Source organism: Miniopterus natalensis, chromosome 10 (assembly GCF_054644295.1).
Source record: "Miniopterus natalensis isolate mMinNat1 chromosome 10, mMinNat1.hap1, whole genome shotgun sequence".
Classification (NCBI taxonomy): Eukaryota; Metazoa; Chordata; class Mammalia; order Chiroptera; family Miniopteridae; genus Miniopterus; species Miniopterus natalensis.
Genome location: NC_142090.1, coordinates 24,766,600 through 24,777,431, shown reverse-complemented (window position 1 = coordinate 24,777,431; position 10,832 = coordinate 24,766,600). Strand labels below are relative to the sequence as shown.

Here is a 10,832-nt window from a genome sequence, read left to right as displayed (position 1 = left end):
TCATTATGTCATTGGTAGATTCCCACTGCTATGCAGGCTACTCCCATCACCCTGCCTGTTATTTACCTGATCCTCTTTGTTTTTTGCCATCTCTTTGGGAGCTCTTCTTGGACCTTAACGTTGACCTCCTTTGGGCAAGTAAGTGGGATAGTGCTGGATAGTTTTGGCTTCAAGACCAAGACCAAGAAATCTGTGCCCTAAATAAGGGTTATTGGTGGTTATCGACAATCCAAACATAATTAAATTATGAGCAAACAGTTCGGGTTTCTTTGGAGGGCCCTTCCAGTTCAGCAAAGGAGGATCTTAAGAGAAAAAGCACTAGTCTCGAGAGGACACTGCCTTCTCGGCTAAATGTAAAGACAAGATGGTAAAGGTGCACAATCCTGGAGGAACAGCCTGTGACCAGGCTTGCAGCAGGTGCAGGAGCAGCTAGGTGATCCCAGCCAGGCAGAGCATCATCACGGTAGATGAAGAAAACCACTGGGTAACGGCCACCTGGCAAAAGAGGGGTAGTGGCAGAATCACAGACAAAACTTAGAAAGCATATTGCCTATCTAGAGCAGTTGTGTGCCAGATGAACCTGACAATGGAGTAGAAACTGGGAGAGATTCTTATTTGCTTCCCATTACTCAAGGTGTAGCATGCACTTAACTAACTTCAGTCAGGAGCTTGTGGTGTCACAAAGAAAGCTGCACCAGGGCGGAACTTGTCGGGGTGGGTTGTGTGAAGAGAGGAAAGAATCAGAAGATGCAGGGTAGGGTGGGCATGCACAAGTCCAATGCATGAAGAGAAGATGGCAAAGGGCAAAGGATGACGCTTCAATGGCTGGCCAATCTCTTCTGGACTTCCTAGTGCCTGGGACTTTCCCCAATATATTGCAGGTGTTTGGCTCCAGATAGGCTACCATGTGGGCACTGTTCAGGATCATGGAGGCCCTACTTGCCAGAACTCAACCCGACTGGCACCTTCTCAGGGATCTTAAATGCCAAAAATCTTCAAAGTAAAATACATGAAAAGTAACAGAAATGCCCAAGAAAAAAAATCTTTAATACAGCATTTGAAGTACTTTGGATTATATCTCATGTTTAAATTTGTATATAATTATTGTCTCAACCACTGAAGGCACAGTGCTCCTGCTACTTTTATTAAGCTGAATGACAGTTTAGGAGGGAAGAAAATTACACAATGAACAAAATTATATCGCCTGCTAAAAACTGGTGTTCTATCTTGTGTGGCCACAAGAAGACCTGGATTATCAGATTTAAAAGGGACATTCACACTACATATAACAGATTGTCTTATTTATTTTTGCACAATGAGCATACATTTATTTTATCAGTCATTTCAATCAAATGGAAATAATAGTCTTTGACTTAAAGAGCGTTAGAACACTAAAGTGCTCAGTTTCATGGAATTCTATAGATAGGTTTTTCTTGACCACATACTATATATTTCAGAGGTTTTCTAACCTCTTTGTTTACTGTTAAGATGTGTGTGCGTGTGTTGTGTGTGCCTGTGTGTGTGTGCATGTGCATGGGTACCCACTCACCACTCACTTTGTCATCTATTCATTTAATTTTATTGAATCCTAAATCAATAATATTTAAAGCACTGAATGATTTGATCACAGAATTTTGGATAAGATAGCTTAGTTTTGTTGTCTAACAGAAATACTGGGCATATTTACCCAATTCATTCTTTAAGGACAAGCTGGATGGATGTCAATATTAAAAATTAGTTAGAATCACTAGAAATTTAACTAAAAGTAAGAAAGAGTAGAAATGTAAAATAGCAAAAACCAAAGAAAAAGTTCTTAGAAATTAAGTAGTGTACAGGAAGTCAGGAAGTCACTAACCATCACATGCATGCAGGCTACAACCAAATAACTGGCCAAACATCTATAACACAGGGATCGACGAGTTACTTTAAGTACTCTCTCTTTAGATTTTTGACCTTCTTTTTGCCAGCCATTACCTAAGATTGCTAAGGATTTCTAATTAAAAGGATGGCCCTGGAACTGTGAAATCTATATCCTGTATTATTTTCTATATTATGAAGACTATTTCTCTTAAACATGAACTTTGTTTTAGGATGATAGTAATTTTTATGGTGGAAATTACAAAAATCTAGTGTACTTCAAGAGCTCTTGTTCAAATTACCATCTGAAAGTATATAATCTTAGTATAGAGTCAGAGTGGCATCAAGCAAAAATTTAATGTTATAAAATGAAATTAAAAAATGGTTATTGAACTTAAACAAAAATAGAATTTATTGTTTAATTCAGCAAAAAAGATATTTAAGTGTCCTCCATTTATGTGCTTCCATTTCTTTACATTTATGTACTTATGCAGATAAAACTTGTAAAATTGTAATCAGTAGTTGAAAATTTGAGATAAATAGAAGAACTAGCTGTTTGATGGGGAGCAATTAGACACATGGATTTCAGTAGAGTTATATTTCAGATGTCCTATAGGTAGATAACTTACAACACACACTGGATGTTGTAACTTAGTAAGAAAAAAATGGAAAATGGAAAATGTCTCAATAAATATATACTGAATAAAATTATATACCTTTTTCCCATAAAAAAGTACATTTTAACATGTTGGTTAAATAAAATATATTATTAAAATTAATACTGGTTTATTGTTCCTGTTTAAATGTGGCTACTAGAAAATTTGAACTTACATATGTGCTCACTTTTGTGTCCTGCAGTATATTTCTATTGAGCAGTACTGGTTTATAGATCTAGGGGATGACAGTGATTTTAGTAGAGATACTCTCAAGTTTACTGCTTTGCAGTGGTGCCCAGAATGCATGTTGTCTTTGTCATGAGTAGGACAAACACAGATTTTCCATATCAAGGATATACCTATTATTTTATTTAAAATATTCCTTTTAAATAAAATGTTCATTTAAAATATTGATTTTAAGCTTGGCTGGCGTGGGTCAGTGGTTGAGCATTGACCTATGATCCAGGAGATTGAAGTTTGATTCCTGGTCAGGGTACATGCCAGGGTTGCAGGATCAATCCCCAGCAGGGGGCTTGCAGGAGGCAGCCTACCAATGACTCTCTCATCATTGATGTTTCTATCTCTCTCTCCCTCTCTTTTCCTCTCTCTGAAATCAATAAAAACATATTTAAAAACAAAAAATAAATAAAATATTCATTATTTTCATCAAGTTCCTTAGTTAATTTCTCAAGGTGTGTGTATGTATACACAAAGTAGTCCTGTGTGCAAGTATGTAGAAAAGTAAATTCACTGAAAATATGCAAGATTTTTAAAAGTGTATTTTATCCATAAAAACATTAAAATGTATTTCTCTTTCTTTTTTAGTAATGTTTCTAAATATTTTTAAGACCACATGAGTGTTTTTATCTTTATCTTCATATTTTTAAAAAATGAAGTTTAAAAGAAAACAAAATTAACCTCTCTTTGGGGCAGTGTGTCTTTCTCTCACAGGGAATATAATGCAAGTTGCTTATAGAGATCTGCACACTCACAACCATGAATATGTTTTATGTGAAACATTTCCCAAAAAGTCCAAAGTAAGCATGTTTCAATCACTTAAGAATAAACCTGATTTTGCTTTTATTTTAACTTTGTCTGAAATTTGAACAAATAGCATAATTTCTATAATTTTGTTTTCAAAGATTAGAAATGGTGTTACCTGTACTGGCATCCCTAATATTAGACTAAACAAACATTTTTATTTTGAAGAGACCCTTAAAACATAATATTACAATGGACACCCAGTGCTAAAAATTGGGAGGAGAAAAATTTGTAGCAGGTGCATAGGTATGAATAAAAGCAGGTAAGGAAGTTGGGGTGGGAGACAATTCTGCTGTTCACGTCCCAAGCTAAGCTTTTGTAACAGAGCCACATATGGTCTCTAAAATGCTGAAAAATCTCAGAGGGAAGGTGGGGGTGAATGGGTGGGGGGATATTGACCAAAGAATTTATATGCATATATATAACCCATGGTCACAGATAATAGTGTGGTGAAGGTCTGGGGCAGGGAGTGGGTGGGGTTGGAAGGGGTTAATGGGGGAAAAGAGGGACATCTGTAATATTTTCAACAATAAAGATAAATTTTAAAAAATGCTTTCTGTTTTGTTTTGTGCATGCATTAGTTGCAGGGCTTCTGTCAGGATTGGAGGCCGATGGGGTCACAATGCATAACTAGTCAAGGGGGAGGTCAGGGAAGTGAGGGAAAGGGAAGAGCTGTAACATGTAGGGAGCAAGGCAGTGGAGGAGGCTTTGGAGAAGAGATGCTCTGTGGGGGTTTCAAGGGTTGTGCTCAGGGTGCAGGGGCACTAAATTTGTTTGGGACTAGGGAAAGGTCATCACAATTACTGTTTCTCAGAGTGCTAAATTTTCAAATAAATTGTTAAAATGAAACATTACAACAAATTAAAAGTAAAAGCAAACTCTGCATATATTGAAAGTAAAAATTTAAACTAATGTGACACAAGAATACAAAATTCTTTGAAGCTTTTGAAAATATTTGTCCCCTATTTTTTTACAGTTCAACTGAATTAGTTTTTTTGTTGTTGTTGTTCAAATTATTACAGATGTCCCTTTTTCTCCCCAATGACCCATTCTACCCTGTCCCACCCCCTCCCCAGTCCCTCTCCCCACCATTGTCCATGTCCTTGGGTTGTGCATATATGCATATAAGTTCTTTAGTTAATTTCTCCCCCTCCACTCACCCGCCCCCCTCTATCCCTCTGAGATTTGTCAGTCTAATCTATGCTTCCATGTCATTGAATCTATTCTGTTCATCAGTTTATTAAGTTCTTTAGATTCAACATATAAGTGAGATCATGTGATGTTTGTCTTTCTCTTCCTGGCTTATTTCGTTTAGCATGATATTCTCCAGGTCCTTCCATACTGTCCCAAATGGTATGAGATCCTTCTTGTTTACAGTTGCATAGTATTCCATGGTGTAAATGTGCCACAGTATTTTTATCCATTCATCTATCAATGGGCACTTGGGCAGTTTCCAGATCTTAGCTATTGAAAATTGCACTGCTGTGAACATCGGAGTACATATATTCCTTCTGATTAGTGTTTCAGGATTCTTAGGGTATATTCCTACAACTGTATTATTTTTATTCTTCTTCAACATATGAATCTGAGTCCCAGCTTTAAGCTTGTCCAATTTTCAAACAAGTTTGCTTATCTTGGCCTCAAGCATTAACTACCAACATAAGCAAGTATTATAATAGATATGAATTTGCAACCAAATAACATGAAAAATGCTATTGGAACTATTATTTCAAAGTGCCCAAGTGAGGACTGGAGAAATTTTGCAACATCTCAGATGAGCTTTCAAAAATTCCAATGAAAATGTTCAAGTTCTTTATTGAATTTAATTGGTAATTAAGTATATAAACTAAATAGCTTAGTTCTGGTGCTATTTATCCTTAATTACCTAAACCGTAATACCAATGATTATGAATAAAGTATACATTTTTCAATCAGTAATTGACTAGTATAAGGCGGTGTTATAATTTTAAATTAATACAAGGTATCTCCCCCAAGATATATACATACTTTGAATGATTATAAACTCATTGTTTATTAATATAGAGTTCATTTTCAAAATTAAGTGAGTTATCAGTATTATGCCAATTTTTAAAGTAAAATGTAATGCTATAAGATGATCACTGTTTCAGTAATTGATTTAATGGGCATGGCATTAATATGAAACAAAATGTTATTGGGCCCTAGCTCAGTTGGTTAAAGCATCATCCACATATGCCAAGGTTGCTGGTTCATTCCCCAATCAAGGCACATACAAAAATCAACCAAGGTATTCTAATCAATAAGGCAAGTGGTGCAAGAAGCAAATTTTTCTCCAATCAAACCTGATCCATAAAAAGTATATAATAAAAATTTTGGCAAAACCTTTCATAAAACGTAGAGTAGAATGAGAAAGGCGCTGGATCAAAATCTGAGCAATATTATTTTTCCTAAAAGTAGTGGCTTTCGGTAATCATCAAGTACTTATATTCTATATCTGATCTCTTTTTACAGAGACACGGGGAAAGAAAATGCAGAAAGTGGAAATGTGAGATTTATTTCTATTTTAAACTATTCATAAATTTCAATTCCATGAGATTGTGTCTTTGCTTTTTAATAGTTTGGAGAGTAGAGCAACTAGGAGAAAAATTCTGCTCAATTAAGAAAAATTTCCTTTTGCTTAAAGCTTCACCTTAAGTACTTCCTCAGTACTGACACTGAACATGAGTGAAATGACTCTTAGGTTATAGCTGAATATTAAACCACAAAGTTCAATGAAATTCTGCAGCAATTAAATGATTTTATTTAGAAATCATGGCAGATGTACTTGATAAAATGACACAGGAAAGAACCATATAAAACTGGATGAAAAGGGGTTCCTGAATTTTAACAGACATACAAATCACCCCAGGGATCTTGTTAGAAAATGCAGATTCTGAATCAGTAAGTCTTTGATACTGCTAGAGAGTCTGCAGTCCTAACAAGCCCACAGGTGATGCCAATGCTACAGACTTCATTTTGCATATCAAGGACCTAGTGACATTCAATTATGGGGTGGGGAATAACGTGCCATTTATTATGCCTTATAGACATTTTAGAGGGACAAAGTGAAAACTCTTGTGTTAGTCTCTTTCTCCACATATGTGGAAATTCTTATTGCTCATAGGGTTTATTGTAAAAATTATACAAAAAACAATTAAAATGCCTAACTGAGTATCTGGTGTACACTAAGTACATGATGAATATTGGTTATTATTGTAACTCTGCTTTTGAAATTAGTTTTAATAAAATATCTAATATTAAGTGCATGTTTACTCTGTATTAGACACTGTTCTACATTATACATGCATTATTTAAAAATTCAAAATATTATTAATCTCTATTTTAAGGGTAGGAAAATTAATCATTGAGAGGTTACATAAGGTAAAAATTGAGGGGTCAGGAGTTCAAATCCAGGTAGTTCCACAATAGAGCCAGAAATCCTGAGCTAGTACAAAACACCAAACTTTTACATCAGACTCACGAGTCATTGATTTAATCAGGGTCAAGCTTTACTAAATAATGTCAAGGACACACGAAATTAGAGGACTCATATAAAGTAAAGACATCAAGAACTGCTCCTAAGTTTCTTCTCGTGTTGGGTAAGCTTTCCTGATCCTGAATACATGAAGTTTCTAAATGAGGTTCACAGGACCACCTCAAAGGCTAGACTATAAAATATTTCCATTTTGTATTCCAAAGGGTCTTAACAACCCCTATGTTGTGATATTCTCTGGGAGCCACCCTGGTAGATCTTGAGTAACCCTTCAGGAACATCCTGCTTAGAAACATTAGAGTTATAGATTCAGAGATAAAAAGTTGCTTCTCTTGAGCATATATCCTGAGTTTGTTTACCAAAAGGTCAAGTTAACAAGATTAGTCCAGGTGACCTGTTTTTTACCCACCCACTCACCTCCTCAAACTCCACTCTCCAACCAACAGTGAAAGAAAGGAATGGACCCAAGGCCAGATGCTTTAAAACATTTTTCAACCCTTTAACTAATAGGTAATAAAGTCACTGAATTGTAGGCAGCGTATCTGGTGTACTTTGAAAAATTGTCTCCTTAATAAATAATGATAATAAAATTAGAAAATGTACCAGCAGGATGTTCCCTGCTGAAGCAGTGGTTGGTGGCCCACAGAGTGCACAGTACAGACTTGGGGGAAGTATTTTTTTTCTTTCCCAAAGGGGCCTGTAGAGCCAGTGGCTGAATGACAAGATGTATTTACTCTGTGGTATCATGGGGTGTGTGTGTGTGTCAGAGTTCCAGACCCCAGCACACAGAAGTCGAGATGTATCAAAAGCTTTGTGACAGAGTAGCTTCATGGACTTTCCTGGATGATGGATGAAATGTGGTGCTGCTTTCAAATCATTATCTAAGAAGATCAGTTGAAAGTGGGTATTTAAGTTGTGGAACATCTTATACATGTTCTAAAAACAGATTATTCAGATTCTATAATAATAAGTTGTTCTTTGGAAGCACTATAAATTATGATATCTAATAATGAAGAAGTAGAAGGAAATTCCACAAGACAGAGTGAGGATTAAGGAAGTCAGTTTATAGAAATGTTCATTAAGCAACAAGAAAATGTGACTTCCCTGCTACCTTTATTGGAGGAGTTTGATTTCCATGTCTGCTGGCCTGCTGTGAAGTTTCTTACTTCCCTTTTAAAACACCTAGAACCTCAGGTGCAGCAAATTATTTTAGTTAGTCCCATGGGTGTTTCAGACTGATAAACTTATTGTTGGATTCCAAAGAAGCTGTATGTAATGATGGTGTCTTACTACTACAGGCACGAACAAGAAGAAATGGAACAATCCAGAAAACTGTTGCTTTTAAAGACTATTGGATATTATTATAAAGGAGAGCAACAGTGACGGAGGTAGAGTAGTAGAAGATTGTCTGATTTTGTCCCAAAACTTGTTAAAAAAACAATTCCAATCAAATATTTTTTAAGGAAGGTTCATATATTCAATGTATGAAACCTTGGTCTGCGCAGAATATAAAGAATTTGCACCCAAGGTACAGCTTGTTCATGTCCTGGAATCATTACAGCTTGTTTGTGTCCTGGAATTTCCCACCAACCCTCCTGATGTTACCGGTATCTGCCAGGAAGCCTTGTTCTAGCGTGGCTTATTGTGGCAGCTTTGCACTATCCTAATGGCTACTGGAGTTCCTGCCTGTATCCTGACTGAGACCATTAATACTATATCAGAAGTTATTCGAGGCTGCCAAGTAAACCAAGAGTACTTTGCTTCTGCAAAGTCACCTTCAAATCCACCAAGACAGACAATTGTAGTACTTCTCACATCTGTGGGTAATGAAAGGCAGCCCTTCGTATTGTACTGTGCTGTTGTCTATTGTTTCCAGTGTTTGTGAAATAAAAACCAAAAGACATGGAGAAATTGTGTCAGTGGTTCTACCTTCCAACATTGATGCAACAGGTAATTCAGTCTCAGCTGGTCAGTTATTATGCCGTTTTGTTTTCTACTGATTCACTTTCAAACTGGTGTGCTGCTGTGGCCCTTGCCCACGCTTTGCAAGAAAACGCCACCCAGAAAGAACAGTTGCTCAGGGTTAAACTTGCTACAAGAATTGGCAACCCTCCAATTTCTTTATTGCAACAGTGTATCAACATCCTTTCAGAAGGAAGGAAAAATACAGACAAAAGTTGGATTACTAATGTTTTATGCCTGGCTAAGTAACTCTCATTGCAATAACACATTTTCTACACAATTCGGGGGATGTTCCATTTGGTACAGGGGAATTGCAGAAAACTTTGGACAGGAAAAGCAGTTGATCCAAGGCTTGTGTGCCCTTCTGTTGGACATTTTGATTTATTTCAATGAGAATTCACTTTGAGAGCTACATGAAGGAGAAACTCAAACAACTAATAGAGAAGAGGGTTGGCAAAGAAAATTTCATAGAGAAACTAGGCTTTATTAGCAAATACGAGTTGCATTCCAGAGCATCTCAGAAACCTCAGCCCAACTTTCTCAGTTTGGAATACATGACATATGGTCATGAGTTTACAAAGCTGGTGAAAGAACTTGAAAGTGTGTTAACAGGCTATTTATAGGTCCAGTGAAGAAAATAAAGAAGAAGAGGAGAAGAAAACTTTAGGGCGGCAAGACAGTGTTGTGACTCAGGACAAAAATGCAATTTGAGAGCAAGATCTGCAACTTGAGGAATTAAAAGAGATTTCTACATTAAAAGGTCAAAAGGAAGAGCTCCAGAAAGCAGTCACACAGCAAGTGTCTCAGATTCTGCAACACAAGGATCAGTATAATCTTCTTAAAATACAGCTAAGAAAAGATAACCAGCATCTAGGTTCTTGCAGTGATGGGGCTCCAAAGAATGACATTCAACCAAACGAAACAGGTAGGTTGTGAGAGGAGAATTAAAAAGTAATCAAGGACGTTTACAGAGCCAACTGGCTAAAAAGGACTCTGAAAACTTGAAATCTTCTCACACAGCCCTGGGCACAAATGAAGCCACAGGTTCAGCTAGAGATTCTGAACAAATTGCAGAATTAAAACAGGAACTTGCAACTTTAAAATCTCAGTTAAACTCACAATCTATGGAGATCGCCAAACTATAGACAGAAAAGCAGGGGCCGTTACAGAAAACAGAAGCTTTTCCACAATCAGTTCCTGTACCAGGAGAGAGTAAAACTGTAATAGTTGCAAAAACTGCTGATGGAGAAGGAAGATTGTCAGCATGATTATAAAAGACTAAAGAAGTAAAAAATGAAATTAAAGCTCTGTCTGAGGAAAGATTGCTATTAAAGAGCAGCTAGACTCATCAAACAGTATCCTTGTCATTTTACAAAATGAGAAAAACCAGCTCGAGGTGAACATTACAGATTCTAAAAAATAACAAGATGATCTCTTGGTGCTATTGGGTAAGGGGGATCAGAAAATACTGTCATTAAAGAATAAACTCAGGGAACCTGGTTGTCCAGGTGAAGAGGATTCACTTGGCTCCATAGACGGAGAAGGTGAGGGTGAGGGAGATGAAGACGGTGACAAGGACCAGGGTGATACCTAGCTTTAAAATCCCTAGGGATGAGAGAGATTATTTTGCAATTTTAAGTATGGAGCCTGAAGACGGTGCTGTGGTTTGCCTCCACAGAAAATAAAACTTAAAAAAACAAGTGGAAACATCCACTAATATACTGATGTATTTTTAAAATAATGCCGCCCATGTTGAAAACCCTTAAAACTCTAACTTTATGCAGAACACTAATCTTTTATTGAAA

The 10,832-nt window shown here is 36.6% G+C and overlaps 1 pseudogene; it reads left to right on the top strand.

Moving 5' to 3' along the window:
• Window positions 1-7,781: 7,781 nt before the first annotated feature.
• Window positions 7,782-10,621, top strand: LOC107524866 (general vesicular transport factor p115 pseudogene; annotated as a pseudogene).
• Window positions 10,622-10,832: the final 211 nt, after the last annotated feature.